This window comes from Numida meleagris, chromosome 2 (assembly GCF_002078875.1).
Source record: "Numida meleagris isolate 19003 breed g44 Domestic line chromosome 2, NumMel1.0, whole genome shotgun sequence".
NCBI classification, from domain to species: domain Eukaryota; kingdom Metazoa; phylum Chordata; class Aves; order Galliformes; family Numididae; genus Numida; species Numida meleagris.
In genome coordinates, this window is record NC_034410.1 from 12,142,846 (window position 1) to 12,158,158 (window position 15,313).

Genomic DNA, 15,313 nt, shown 5'->3' on the forward strand with positions numbered 1-15,313 from the left:
CAAATTACTAAAGGCAAATATAAAAAAGATAGGACAAACAGGAGAAAAATAAAAACTCCTGTCAGCTCAGGCACATAAAAATGATACAATCTGAAAAGTAAATAAAGCATCATGAGAAATCATTTTCATGTGCATCATTAACAAGAGAAAAAATGAAGAAGGTAATAACTTACAAGAAAATATAGCAAATTGAAAGCAAGTTAAAGTTCAATTTGAGGCAGTATTTGTGGAGAAAAGAGACACCTTTTATAAGACTGACTTATTTAATAGTGGAAAAAATAGATAAGCCTTCAAGATCAGAAGCCCAGCTCCTGCCTTTATTTCCTAGCTATATCCATTGCACAAATAAAAGAGACTGCTTTGTCCCACAGCCTCTCCTTGCTCACACACTAAGGGTATCATGGCTACAGTATTACCCCTGTATTTTGAAAACGTTCAATGATTTTTTTCCTTCAAATTTTGTTTAAAAGATCAAGTTTAATGTCATAGACAATCACAATAAAATCATAAATAGAAGGGTGAAAATCAGAATAGAAATAGAAGGAATAACAGTAGAATCTACAGAGATTCTATACTAGTATTCATATTGGCTAGGCCTGATGTAATTCAGCACTGAAGCACAGAAAAGTATCAGAGACATCAACAGTTATGTTTAGCAACTTGAGAAATACAGATTCCAGAAGTCTTCAAAGAGAAAACATGTACTTATTTTTTAAATGTTAAAAAAAAAAAAGAAAGAAAACCACAAGAACCTAATTTCAAATCACTAGAAAATATCACAATAACTAATGAAAAGATTTATTTGAAAGAATCGGGACTATAACCAGGATGTGAGTAAGGGCCAAAATAAATTTTACATAAATAAATTTCATCAGGACAAACTTATTTCTCTCCATGGCAGATAACAAGATGTAAGGATAGAGGACAATAAATACTGTCATGCATGTGGATTTTGGCTTTTGACGTCTCACAGGACATTCCAATAGACAAGCAAATTTCAGGTACTTGGATGGTTACTTCAAACTGGAAACCTCAATCAAAGTATAGTTTTAATATCTTGCTCATTTTCAAATTTCAATGAGCAAGATGCATCAGGCCAGGTTCTGCAAGAATTTGTCTGCATGACATTTATTAATGAACTGGTAGATAAATTAAAATGCTTTTTGCTTTTGAAAATGACATTCAGCTGAAAAAAAAAGCTACAAACTCGTTGGAGCATAGACTACACATCTGAAATGACCTTGGTGAACGGGAGAAATCTGAACTAAAATAAGCAAATGAATTCACATGCTCATGCACAATAAAAAAATATCTGTACAAATAGAAGTTAGAGAATGTCTGTCAAGACAAGCACAGTGCAGAAAAGAATCTAGAGTTGGAATGGATAACAAGCAAACAATAAAATTGTATTATTGCATAAGGAGCAATAATGCTAGATTAGAGAAAACGAGCATGTTGCATGCTAAATACACAGAACACTCCTTCAACTCTATTCAGAGCTGGTAATCCCTCACCCTGAGCCACATGACTTCTGCGAGTTATAGCATGTCAAGGAACATATCAAATATCTAGAGAAAGTTCCAAGAACAGAAATGAGACGGAACTTCCAAAAAAGATGATCTAGCATGAGACCTGAGCTTGCTTAATCCAGGAGGGAGAAAACCAGGAGTTTTCAAAACCTAGAAATATTCTTTGCGAAAGAAGGTAATTAATTGCTTCCCACAACCCTGAAAAGGGGAAAAGAGTGCAATAAGGAAGAATTAGGTTAGAGGTGAGAGAAATATTTTTGAGTGTAAGGCTGACTAGACAGTGAGTAACAGACCTACGGAGATTTTTCTTCTTGTGAGAAAGTTTAAGGGGTTAGCTAAACAACTGGATATGTTTTCTGTACTGATCCTGCTTTAGGACACACTTTTGAATTAGTGGATCTCATAAATATTGCACAGAAAGTATTATTATCAACCAGTATGCAACTTTTTATGCTTGCTCAATTGCCTAGACTGTGCTGATAAACATGTACCTCCATTAAGGTCATTATAATGTAAATCGAACATGAAAATTGAAAGTAAAATGATTGCCATAAGCAAGAATTCAAAATTCCTTTAGCTAGGCAGTGTGTTACTGAATACATCAGAGGAATGGAAACTGAAGATATATACTCTTTTCACAGATCTCTAGACTTCTACTTTCTGTCCAGATATTTCATTGCTCCAAAATAAAAGATCAGAGTTTAATTATTAATTACACCCACAAAATGTGAGTGCCTTTGTGAGTAGTCTATATTGCATTGGCTTCTCAGGTTACTGCATGCTCAACAGTTTTCTGTTCCTTCGCATTAAAAAATAAAATAAAATAAAATACATTTCTCTATCTTGCAGCTCTTAGGTCTGGCACATCCATTATTTCACAAGCATCAATTATTTTCACTTTCATTCCCACTCCGAATTTTTCAGGTCATTATTTATATAACGCTGTTGATGACATTTACATCATGCCAGCATTGTTATGGGCAAACCTATAGCCTTAATATACGTATCAGCCTACCATATGAAGGTAAATCCTCTAAGCAAACTGGACACAATACATCTCTAAGGTTTTTAGAGAGCTGAATGAAAATGAGATCTTGAGCCATTAAGAGGCAAAGTGGTCCCTGGTTAGGGACCTGGTTAGTTAGGTCACTAACCTAACTAACAACATACGTTCCCTGCTTTGTTATAGCATCCAAGGGTTTATAACTTCTTACTCTAATGTTTATAAGAACAACATAGAGATGCTTAATTAAGTCTGTGATGTCCTTCGTTGCCAGGTCTTAATAGTATCTTAATGACACAAGTGTGCTGTTAGACTTCTCCATCTTGTGGAGAAGTATTATCAAGGCCAATAGAAATTCTGCATACACAGCTGTCAGGAGGCTGAAATCCATGAAATCCATGAACAGTTGGAAGGCAAGGTGCTGAGTTTACCAAGAGCTTTGACTGAAAGTCCTCTGCTTTCTTAAAAAAACTTTTCCTATTCTTGCAAACAATGGGGAGTAACAAGGCATACCTGTTGTTAAAAGCAGCTGATATTTTACCTGTTCCTGTGTGCTCAAATTCTCACAAGTCATTCAACCCAATCTCACTTACATTGGTAAATTTATGCTAGAAAAAGATGTCACAACATTACACTTGTCAGTATGGATTCCTGTACTTGCCTATGAACAAATCTATAAATATACATCTCTTCTAAGTGATCTATTAGGGACTCATTTTCTCTTCATAACATCTAGCACAATGAGAAAAGAATATTTTAAAAAGTTGCTTCACTTCATTGACAAGCTTTCTCCAAAATCAGTGTCACCAAAAATAGTATTTGAGAGAGGTTATAAAGTTATTTTTAAAAACAAATACACGTACTTTGTGACAGGAAAGAGAAACCTTGTGGTGAGCGGTACAAAACCACAACCTACTGCTGCTTTGATCTTTATTCCCAGTTACCGGTTACTGGACCACATGCCAATGCAGCTATGATGACAGGGTCCAAGAATAATTGTGTTGAAGTTTTGGAGCTGCCTCTTGCTCTGTGACTTTGTTAGGATGCTCCTGTGCTGCCCTGCCTTCCTTACCCTCCTGAGTGCCATTTCCTTTCCCTTCAACGTAGCCTCTTATAACTTGTCTCTGCTTTGTGCATTCATTGATAATATCCCATTCAAATCCCACATACATCCTGCTATATGCAAGGTGTGTATGGCAGACCTTCAAGCTGTAAGTGCAGGTTTATTTCAAGTAGGAAAATGGATTTAAGAAATATGTGCTCTCTGCCTCAGAAATGTGCACCTGGAGCCTTTCTATTGAAACGCACCCTGGCTTGACCACAAAACCAACCTGCTCAGCTTTCAGTCTGAAGCCTCTGCAAATACACACCACACCTCTTTTGTCAAGTACCCATTTCCTACTATACATAATACGTTCTTTTTTCTAACTAGATCCTGACTCCATGTGGAAAACTCAGTCTTGGTTTCAGATTCCACGTGCCTTGTTCAGCCCTGGAAAGTTTAGTCTGATGTATTTTAAAGATGGAAAAAGAACATCCAGAGCTGGGTTCAGTTTGAATTCTGTATTCTGCCATTGAAATAAAAACAGAATTGTGATGTGGGTGTGGGAGAGGGATTACCTCCACTGCTCAGACAGAAAGCTCCTGGGAGTTTCCAGAATATCCTGCGTGCCTCCATGCTGAAGGCTTTTAGGTCACTCTCAGCATAGCCAGGCTGTACCTCCTGGGAGTGTGCACAAGCAGCAACTTCAGCCTACTCTTCTTTATCCATACCATGAACGTGTAGTGAGCCTACCATGCAAACCTTCATAACACACCATGTCTTGTAGTAAAAGGGTGTGGAGGAGGGGAAGAGATTAGGGTCATGGCCAGATGCAGGCCCTGTGGTTATCAGCCCTCCTCACTGTTTCCAGGTGCTAACATTGAACATGCAAATATCTTTCACGTGGAGGAAGAATGAGTTAGTAGGGAGATGTTCTTTGGCATGAGGACTGCTTGCTGGATAAACTGTGGAAATGGCACCAGTACCAGGCCCTCCATCAAGCACCTGCAAACTTGACAGTGAGTGCAAGCCCAGGCACATCAGGAGGGTCCGCAGAGCAGAGTGACACAGCCCTTTGGGCTGCAGGGCAAGCTTGGGAAATGCACTCAGGAACATAATTTCCCTGTGCAGGGGGTTTCCAGAGCGTTTCAGAGGGTGCTGCAAGACCTGGGAGCAGGTCCTTGACAGCGCTGTAAATGCACTGGGGTTTGAGGTTCAGCCATCTTGCCATCTGTCTCAGTCATCCCATTTGTAACCCAACGTTACAGCACCCTGCATAAATAAGCACTTATCACCAACAATAACATTCTTCAGGGTAAATCTGCAGCTTGAAGCTGCATGGCATGCTTCAAGCAAGGCACTATGTTTCTATCTGCCCATTTCCTTGCGTAGTACTTCTCAAAATGACCATTTCTGCCCCACTGGAGATACAGACACTGCGTACCAAAGGGGAGAAAGAAAGGTAAGTGGGAAGGAGGAAGGGGAAGGTCTAACCTGGCTTCCTACCATCCAAGCCTCTGTTTTGATGTGTGGATTACAATATTATGTGACTGATGCTCCATGGACCTAAGGACAATTTGGTATTCCCCCTTTTCTGGACACAGAACACACTTCCAGAAGGCTGCAGGGAAGGTATTACACCTTTTCCAAGTTCCGTTCAAGTAGCTCCACACCGTCCACTGCCAACTGGCATTTCACAAGCACAGCATTTCTCCGGCAACAAGCAACTTTTACACCAAAAGTTTCTTAAGACCCAGTTTTTGCACTGAGACAAAAACTAACTTTTAGGAATGCCATAAAATGCTATGTATGCATTCACAGATTGAAAAATAGCTGACAAATTGCCTCTTCAAAAACACGAAGAATGCACATTAGATACTATTATGAAAATAGTATCTAATTATGCACGCTCTAGTATCTAATGTTGCATGCTGCAGGTGACGTTCTCATTTCCAGAACCTCCTGACCTTAATCTCTATCCAGTGCTCTTATGAAGACAGGGTAATCTCTGGGACCATCACTGAACACAAAGAGGCAAAAGAAAGTGTCTGCAGTATGTAAAACAGTGATTCAGGAATGCACTTCCCCACTCCATTATTATACCTGTCAAGCAACATTTCTGCACTTTCTTAACGTGCTAAGAGTTCGTGTGAATTAATCATCATGATTAACCATGTTAAAAATGTATATCATAGATTGTGTTTATTAAGTCTAGGTTTGGGGAGAAATCCTATATTGCATCAAATAACTGTGCCAGTTCTGCTAGGAGCCTGTTTCTTGCTGTTCAGCTATAAATAGCGCACAGCACACATGTGAAAAGCATCACGCTCTGTTCTGAAGTGGGAAATTGCTGAAGAAAACTCTTCTGGTAAACAAGCCCTTCCTGAAGGCTGTCAGAGTAATTGGCAGCGAGCACAACTCCTGCATTGCCCTGCTGACAGTGCTGCCCCTGCTCCTCCCTGCTGGTAAAGCAACACTGTGTCAGGGAAGCCAGAGACCAGTAACACAGAAAACCAAGAAGTCTTGGTGCTGACCTTACAGAAAAACAGCCCAAACTGCACTTTTTAGCAAACCACCTCCTTGGTGTGGTTCAGATGCACACTCCATCTCCTCTCTCAGCTGCTGCCACCACCTCCCTCTGCAAGCAGCCACCACTCCAACTCAGCCCCACATAGCATGTCCCACAGACATGGTTCTCCATGCTAGAGATTATCAGGTACAGCAGCTTCACAGCCTCCACATGCAAACACCTCTAGTGCTCCTTGTAAGGCTCTTCTGATACCACGTTTTGCTGTACTGCTCACCAAGTATATGAATAACAAATTATCCTCTTTTGTGCACTTGTTGGTTTATTTTTGAAGCTAGACAAGGTTGCTATACCCACTAACAGTTTTCACACAGTTCAAGACTATTAAGAGCTCATACAATCATACAATCATACAATCATTAAGGCTGGAAAAGACGTTAAGATCATAAAGTCCAACTGTGAACCCACTGTCACATACCCACTAAACCACATCCCTAAGATCATCCAAGATCATCCTGTTCCAGAGGGTTATTGGGATGCAGAAGGACTGGTGCATTTAATTATTCAATAGAAGATGTGTTTAAGGGATCACAGACCTCTACTCTGTTCAGCTTCCACCTTCATTAATTGTATGCACAGCGCTAACTGTAAATCTGCCTCAGCTCCTGCACAGTATCTGTGCCAGCAAGCCTGGGAATTCTTTCCATTTCATGCATTAACCCATATTCACATGAACATAAAACATGCCAACTGACACTGCTATTAGTAAGCACACCATGATGCTGATAGAAGTGCTGCTGTTTGTTGGATATATTTAGGCTGCAGGCAAACACAATGGGGCACATTCACACCGTCCCAGGTGACAGTTCACACAAGCCACTCTTCAGAGGTGCTCAGACCTTTCCACTGACTCTTTGAGGAACTCAGGCTCCTAAATTTTGTTGTACCAGATTGTGTCGCGCTCTGATCTCTAAAACAGACAGTGAGATAATCTAACATCAGCTCCAACATAGGTGGTTAGCTCACTGTATCCCTTTTGGCACATACAGTATTTAAGCAAGACCACATACAACAAACCTTCCAGATGTGCTCAGGTTGACAAACATCATTGGCTCAAATACCTCCAAGTCCTAATTTAAATGAACTTGTTTTTAAGTGTCGGTGATAGCATGGGAAATATTTTATAGTTTTCATGCCCATAATTATGACGAGGCATCTAAAGCAGAAGAGCCACTTGCCAGAATAGACACCCATTATGTGGTCAATACCATGTTTCACCGCGTGGATAATACATTCCAAATCAGTTCAGAGATACCCAGATCTTCACAGAGACAACTTGTTTAGTTACTACTGACATTTGGAATATGCTATTTGTTTTCCTTCCCCTTTACAGTTGACAGTTACTGCTTAAGAAAGGACTTTGATAGAGCCAATGACATGCCTGAGGGTATTTTTTAAAAGCAGTCAGGGGGGAGGAGGATGAAAATGAATACATAAAAATAATGCCTGATCTAAATTAGTAAATCATATGTTCCCAGATGTTTCCTTCTTGAGTGCCCACGTAGAGAAACTGCATCAGGACACCTGTAGTTTAAGGCTTTCAGTGGTCAGTCAATCTTCCCTCCTTTTTCATAAGCTGATCTCATATTTTCCAGAGTGATGTTGTTTTCACTTCACATCTTCTGTACAAAGTATTCCCTCCCCCACAAACACATGCACAAGTGTATGCCGCTCTTTGGTCTGCATACAGGAGCTTGGCACCAAAAAGATATGTGATTAAGATTTAACAAGTGTCAAAGCCAAGTGGCTCACAGACACTTACCTGGAGATCAGAATGCGGTTTAGGTGTGTTCTGAAATTCAAATTAGCAAGTGTCATTCTTCCTGCCTTCTACCACACTTTAGGGAATGTTTGATCTGCAGAGAGTGAATGAAACACAGAAAATGAGTGAGACAAGCCCCAGGATGCAGGGGCTGATACTTCCCACTCCCGGGCACTGCCATTGTCTCTGGGAGCATGTGAATAATCACGTTTACACTTTGTTACATGGCCAGATTGCAGCGCACCAATGTAGTGCACTGTAGAATCGACTCCCTCATAAATATTTAGGTCAAGGATTTCAGCACAGAGCAGCACAATTAACAATTCAAAATGCTACCACTGAGTTTTGTTTGGCACCATCAGCTGGAAGTGAGCAGACATGCCTTTGTTAGGTTACAATGCAGTCTATCATTTGTAATACACCATCAATGTAAAAAACAGTCCCTCAGAGCACTGATCAGAAATTTCATACTCTCTTTTTTTGTTCACTACAGTGCACACTTTAGAAAGGCTGTCATGGTCTCATGTTATTGCCATGTTGCTAAGAAATAAAAGACGTTACAAGGGAAGGAAGGAGATCTATCATCTGATGACCTATATGGGTTTCTTACTGTAAAAAATGCTAAATTTATTTAGTTCCCATATGAGGGAAAAATGAAATAGATACTGAAAATACTGAAAATGCATTGTATACATCAAGTCCAATATGAATTTTGCACTACATGTAGTAGTCAGAATTACTATATCAATGCTTACCTACAACTACCCCTCACATCTCTCTATTAAACTGTTATACAAGTGCATCGACCACAACAACCACAAATATAAGAAAGAGTTGTAAAATCAGATTGTAGGGTATAACCAAGAATGATTTTTTTTTTAATCTTCATCCCTTGTCCACCTAAGAGGCAGTTGTGATATTACAAAGTAAAAATGAGGAGGTGAGAAGGGCAAATGAAAAAGAAATGAAGTGTCAGGAAAATAGAAACCACTCAAGAAAAAAGTTTATTTTGCTCCTCATGCCCAGTCCAGAATCATCTGTCATCTTCTTGCACTGCAGTTTCTATGACAAGCATGCATGCTCAAAGTAGAATGGCCTGTTCAGCCTCACACTGAACAGGGAGGCTGAATTCTAGAAATACTGCATGCACTGACATTTTTTGCATTTACATGCACTGTGAATACTTACTCCCTAAAATAAAGGTGATGCCTAGTTTTCCACTGAATATTCTAGTTTTGTACTGATTTGTTGCACTTCGGATTAATTCTTTCCTGGACAGTGATGTTATTTCATATATTGACAGAAGCAATGTAAAAAGTACAGGACACAGAGGTAAGAAAAACCAGTAAGAGGTATTGCAAAACCTTTTCCTTTTCCACAACTTCTTCCTCCGATTCCCCCCTTTGTTTCCAGTCCTCCACCAATCTGCATGAGGATCTGCTGCACCACAGCCTCACAGAGAAGGCAGTAGTGCAGCACGTTAACAAGCACCTGGCACACGAGGAACCTCTCCTCACAGCTTTTCCCATATGAAAGCTGGACTAATCCCTGCCCCTTCCGAGCTCTCTCTTGATAGCTTTGAATTCTCAAGTAATCTGTTTTTCTACTCCAGAGCAGTGCAAGGCCAAGAGAATTAATACATCCGAAACTCTATGTGCCTTTAAGGAGGACTCATTGTTAATAATAGAGTCCACTTACAAGTACAGAAGAGGTACAATTGCTTATTCTTTTTAACAAAGAATCAAACTGCCCCACGCTGTGACTTGCTGATCAATTTTAAATGTACTCGGGAGTACAGGATGTGCTCTGCAGTGTACGTTAAAATGTGTACAGTCATCCTCTACTTTGTCTTCTAGTGCTGCTAATTTTAATGTGGCTATTTTTTGTAGAGAGCAGGTAAGATCTGAGTTTCCCTGAAAATACAGGAGGATTTAAAAGGATGAAGGGTCCGGATCTGAAGGTAATCTTTTCATTTTATTTCTGCTCTTTGGTGTATTTTGCAACCTATTCTTTTTTACTGATGCAGTCAGTTCAGAAAAGGTATCATGCAGCAAACTTGAGTTGGAGTGTAAAAGAGCAACAAAAAAATCACCCCGTTCACCTTGTCCCAAAGACTTTTTTCCAAATACACATATACACACATATATAAATGCCTTTATTTATTGCTCTATTGAACTATAGAAGTGAATAAGGAGAAAAGCATTGAATAATTCATCACAATTTCTTCCTTTGTCACTCAAGTCCAATCCTCCCACTTAAACAAATCAAACTAAACTTAATCTATCAAATTATTAATATTAAAGATACAACTGCAGAGTGTTATTACAAAGAGAAAACAAATATCTTGCTAGTCAGTATTGTTAGGATTTTCATCACTGCATCTGGAGACAGACATCTAGGTCTGAACCAGCTACTCTACACTTTGTGCACAGTCAAAGTAGACCACAGAGTCCAGGGACTGAAACGTCTCATCAGAGTTCTCTCTAAGCAAAGAACTAAAATAAACCATTCAAATACATTCCCAGAGTGCCTGCTTCTCCTGCTGACTATAAAGGGAGCCCAGAATAAGTAGCTCAGGTGTAGACACACCTATCCCCTATCCCATAGATATTTAATGTCACAAGAGATTAAACAAATTCATTTTTCCTATCTCTGAGAAACCTTAAACAAACTAACCTCCACCAGTTGAATGATGTCTATAGGAACTATGTCCCACAAATACACATCAATGTACCGAAATATTCCAAATATACTCTTGCTTTCAGGTAACTGTAGGTAACTCCTGTTAAAATGTGCTCTCCGGAAAAACCCAAACAGATTTATTGCCTTTTTTACATTTCAATAAAACAGTCTCTGGTAGTGGCAAAGCTTTGACATTGCCTTATGCAAAGCATATCCCTTCTATAGGGTTTACTAATTAAGCTTGCAAGCCCGTGTTTAGAGGAATGTTAATGATTAACCACCCTGTTCTAGTCTCCATGTGCAGACTGTGTGTGTAATTCCCCACGCTCAGAGAAGAACGTATATATCCAAAAATAAAGCTCCATACACAGTTTCCCAGTAGACAATTGCTTACTCGTTTAAAATGTATGTTTACGTAAAATTTTGCTCCCTGGGATGGCCTTATGAAATATACATTTCATTTTAGCAGGGATTCCCAAAGGAGTCAGCTGCCAAGCAGCCTTCTTCTATCTTCTTCAGTACAAACAATGTAAAGCAGGACACTAAATCTGCAATAGTGGAGAACACTCAAAATTAGAGTTTCAGCTCAGTTTTTGCTGACAGCGCCTGAGGAGTACCTGGATCTGAACAATTCCATTAGCACGGTGATAATTCATTCCTAGCAATTTGTTATCTGACATTAATTTTATACAAAACCATGACATTTGAACACGTTCCAAATAAAATCATTTTGGGGAAGGTCAGGGGCTAATAGGAAATGAACAACTGAGAGAAATTTCCCTAGTTCTGAATGTTTTCAGTACTTCCTCATTCCAAACTCCTGCTGGATCCTCCAAGAGTAAGCCTAGCTGCTTTTGTATTAGACAATGGAGATACTAACTCTCCCAACTGGAAATATACCTTACATTCTGTCCCATTTTTTGAGAACAGATAAAAAACAAAAAGTTAATGAAAGTTGCGGATTTTAACTGTTGCATAGTCTCTGATCAACTGCTAGTGAGTTCAGTGAGAAGGCCTGATATCATACACCACACCAAACTCTGTCCAAAGCAGGATCCTTAGATAAGTAAAACATGTGGAAAGGGACATTTTTGCTAACATGGTCACACAGTTTCCATTACTAGTCAGAGCAAAATTATATCTATATATAAATGAAAGGATATATTTAGAAATAAATGTCTACTGAATAAGTTTGTGTTTTGAATGAGTATCATGTTATACTGCATATTACAAATCCTTCAAAAGCAATATCACAACCCGTCAAAACAATCAAGCTACATTACAAGTTTTTGGCTGAAATAAAGGACAATAAAGTAGTTGTATACTGCTTGGCAAGAATCCTGAAGATATTTATATCAGGAGTCATTTGAAACTAAATCAGAAGGGATTCGGGCTCTGTGGGTTACAAGTGATACCGGCCAGAAAAACTAACCTCCGTGAAATTATTACACCAGTAAAATCTTTTCAAATATATTAGTTTGCATCAAAACCACTCACAGGGCAAATGTTTGGAGTTGGGCTGAACTGACAGACAGATCTCCTGTTTCTCTCACTCAGCAAATAAACATGGGAAGAAAATATAAATGGTCTTATAGAGTAGAATTGATGTAAACTCCAGAGACAGCTATGGTTTCCATTAAGGAAAAAAAATATTTAACTTTGAAGAGAAGAAGTGATAAAAACAAACAGTTGAGGAATACAAAAATTGAGAATCTGTCTCCACAGAGCTTAAATCCAGCAACCATTAGCAGAGGTGTGTGGTGCTCACTGGGAGGGTAGGTGGAAGTGAGCTGCCCACACAGCAGTGAATGCGAGATGGGAGCCTGCTCACTCCGTCAGCCCTGTCAGATTTGCTGCACAGCCATCTCCAGCAAAATGCATTGAAACTGTGGGATTAAAAAAAAAAAAAAAAGTGCATATTCTTAGACTTTTCTACAAGTTCTCAGGGTCCATAATATGGGAAATATTATATATATGGTGCTATAAAAATAAATAAATAAATTGGAATTAAAAGAGGTAGGTTAGAAATAGGATAAGAAAATGGATGAGAAAGAAAATGGCTAACATTTTCTCTCAATCATACGTTAATTTATTTTTTTATATGACAAACTGCGTCTCTTTGTACTCTAAATAAATTATTTACAGAAACCCTGGAGTTTAGGACAATTCAACATGTAAAGAGGAAATGACCTATTAATTTGGAAGGAGAACACCAAATACAATAGACAACATGGTCCATCCTGAGGAAGTTGCATGAGAATCATTTTGCAGATTGTAAAAGTTAAAGTGGCCATACGCACAATAATACCCATTAGTTTTAAGCCATTATAAGGAACTTCGGTGCTCTTTTACAAAACAGAGAGCTGAAGCAATGTTAGACCACAGTCTCATCACGTCACATTTAATTTTCTACCCAGATAAAGAATAATATTATCTATGCAACTTCAGGCTAAGAAAAGGAAACACTCCCTCAAGCATCACCAGAAAGTTGGGCAGATATTGTACCAGCCTCCCATGGGTGACAGCTCCCAGCATTCCTCTCTTTCCCCAGGACAGCACAAGGAAATACCCATCCATCTCTCCATCACAGTATTTATCACCTCAGTAAAACGATTAAGAAATTTTGTTGGAGGAATTTTTATCCTTACACCACTGATAAAAAAAAGTCTTGCAAGCCCGAATGTTAGCTGTTTCTTAAAAATAGTCTTTCCTTACAATTGTAATGCTAATGTCTATATTACCTAAAAGAAAATATGTGTTTCATCCTAAATGCAGCTATACCTTTTTTCCTCTACTGTAACCACAGTCTGATAGGTATTAAGGTGACATGGTCATTAGAAAAAAAATGGACCCTATCTTCTCTTATCCTTCATTTGCTCTTGTGCCCAGCTCAGGCTGTGCAAGTGCTAAACAGAAGGCTCAAGGGAGACCTTATCACCCTCTACAGCTCTGAATGGAGGCTGTAGCAAGGCAGGTGTTGGCCTCTTCTCCCAGGTATCAGTGATAGGATGAGAGGGAATGGCCTCAAGTTGCAACAGGTAGATTCAGGTTGGATATTAGGAAAAATTTCTTCTCTGAAAGTGGTAACGCACTGCCACAGGCTGCCAGGGGGGAGGGGGGGGGGGGGGGGTCACCGTCCCCGGCGGTGTTCAAGAAAAGGGTAAATGAAGCACTGAGGGCCATGGGTTAGTGGCATGGTGGAAAATGGGTTGGTGGTTGGACTAGATGATCTTAGTGGTCTTTCTCCACCTTAATGACTCTATGATTTCAGTTTGATGACACTATTCCATAAGAGGCCTAAATAAATACTTAGAGAACTGAGATTTATGGTGGCACACTCTAATTCCTTTGTAAAAATACCTGTGACAAAAGCTGTCACAACAGAGTTATTTATAAGTTTATTAAACCTATAACTATTATTTCATTGAAGGAGCAGAGAATGGGAAGCATGTTAAAAGAGCCATGAATGTAGCTTTATTAAATAAACAAATATATATATACTGTAACCAGATATCTACTATTTACTATAATTCTCATGCTGTCTCCTATACATATTAAAAAATGGAATAATCTGTACTACTAACACTTCTGCTTATCTTAATAGATGTATAAACACCTAAATTCAATTTGCCCACTAAATAGTTGCTAGAAAGAAAAAAAAGCTTGTGCTATTAGGTTTCACCCCTATTAAGTTTTGCTGCATTGCTGAGTTACTGTTCATTACTGTTGTCTCTCAAAATATCACCTTCACTTCAGCTGTAAATAACCCAGGAAAACAGTTCAAACCTTAACGGGAAACTTCCAACGGCAAGATTTTTTTCCCCTCATGGCTGAGACCTTTCCCAAGGGAACAGACCACTTTTGGAGGTGTTAATGCTTCATGTTTGTAGCAATGCAAAAAAAAAAGTATATAGAAATAATGGGTTGGCTGAGTATTTTATGAAAGGATTGCTCCTATTAGAGGATTCAGGGCAAATAAAAGTCAAGATAAAACAAAGCCATGGTGGAAAGCCTGGAGAATTTGTACTAGTTTCTATACTGAAACTTGCTTCCATCTTCTAAATTGCCAATTGTCAAATATCATTACTGGTCAGGCTGTTAGCTGCTTATTTGATTATACTGTAGCCCTCTTTCTTGAGTGTCAGTGTGTCCATGTATAAAATCATAAAATGTGCTTCTGTGGGTGGAAAAGCACAGGAAAGCAAGATGATGATAATTAAAGGTATTTTGTTGCCTTTTTTTTTTTATACATAGATAATATGCATCTACAACATAACAATGAAATACTGAGATGTTTGCTTTTATTTGCCCTTACAGAATTTGTGACTGCTTGAACTTCAGTAGTTACCAAGAGTTCTTGCACAGTTTTAATACTAATTTATGATGAAGCATAACAAATGAACCACAAGTTATTTAAGAAAATGAAATAAGGAAACTTTTGAGGCTTTAGCAGGCAAACAGACTGAAGTGAGTGTAGTCTGATGTAAATGAATAGACGGCTTCAATGAAAATGAAAGAGAAGAAAACTCCCTCCTGGGGTTCATTATGCCTCTTGAGCTGTTGGTAGTAAAGTTAATTTTTAAATGCTTTGAGGTGATTAAGAACTCAGGCATCACTCTAAATGTAAATAAGTCCTGTTTCATTTCCTTGCAGTTAACTGATTGCAGCAGTCACCAGCTACTTAGCTTGCTGATGTATTTGAGATCCA

General features: G+C 38.9%; 1 long non-coding RNA gene across 2 annotated transcripts in view; it reads right to left on the reverse strand.

Annotated features, from left to right (window-relative positions):
* The window catches only part of LOC110393427, a 160,305-nt gene that overhangs the window by 85,281 nt on the left and 59,711 nt on the right, over positions 1-15,313 (reverse strand). For both annotated transcript variants that reach the window (XR_002435008.1, XR_002435009.1), the window contains one exon: positions 7,924-8,017. This is a non-coding gene — a long non-coding RNA (uncharacterized LOC110393427). The remainder of the gene's footprint in view (positions 1-7,923; positions 8,018-15,313) is intronic.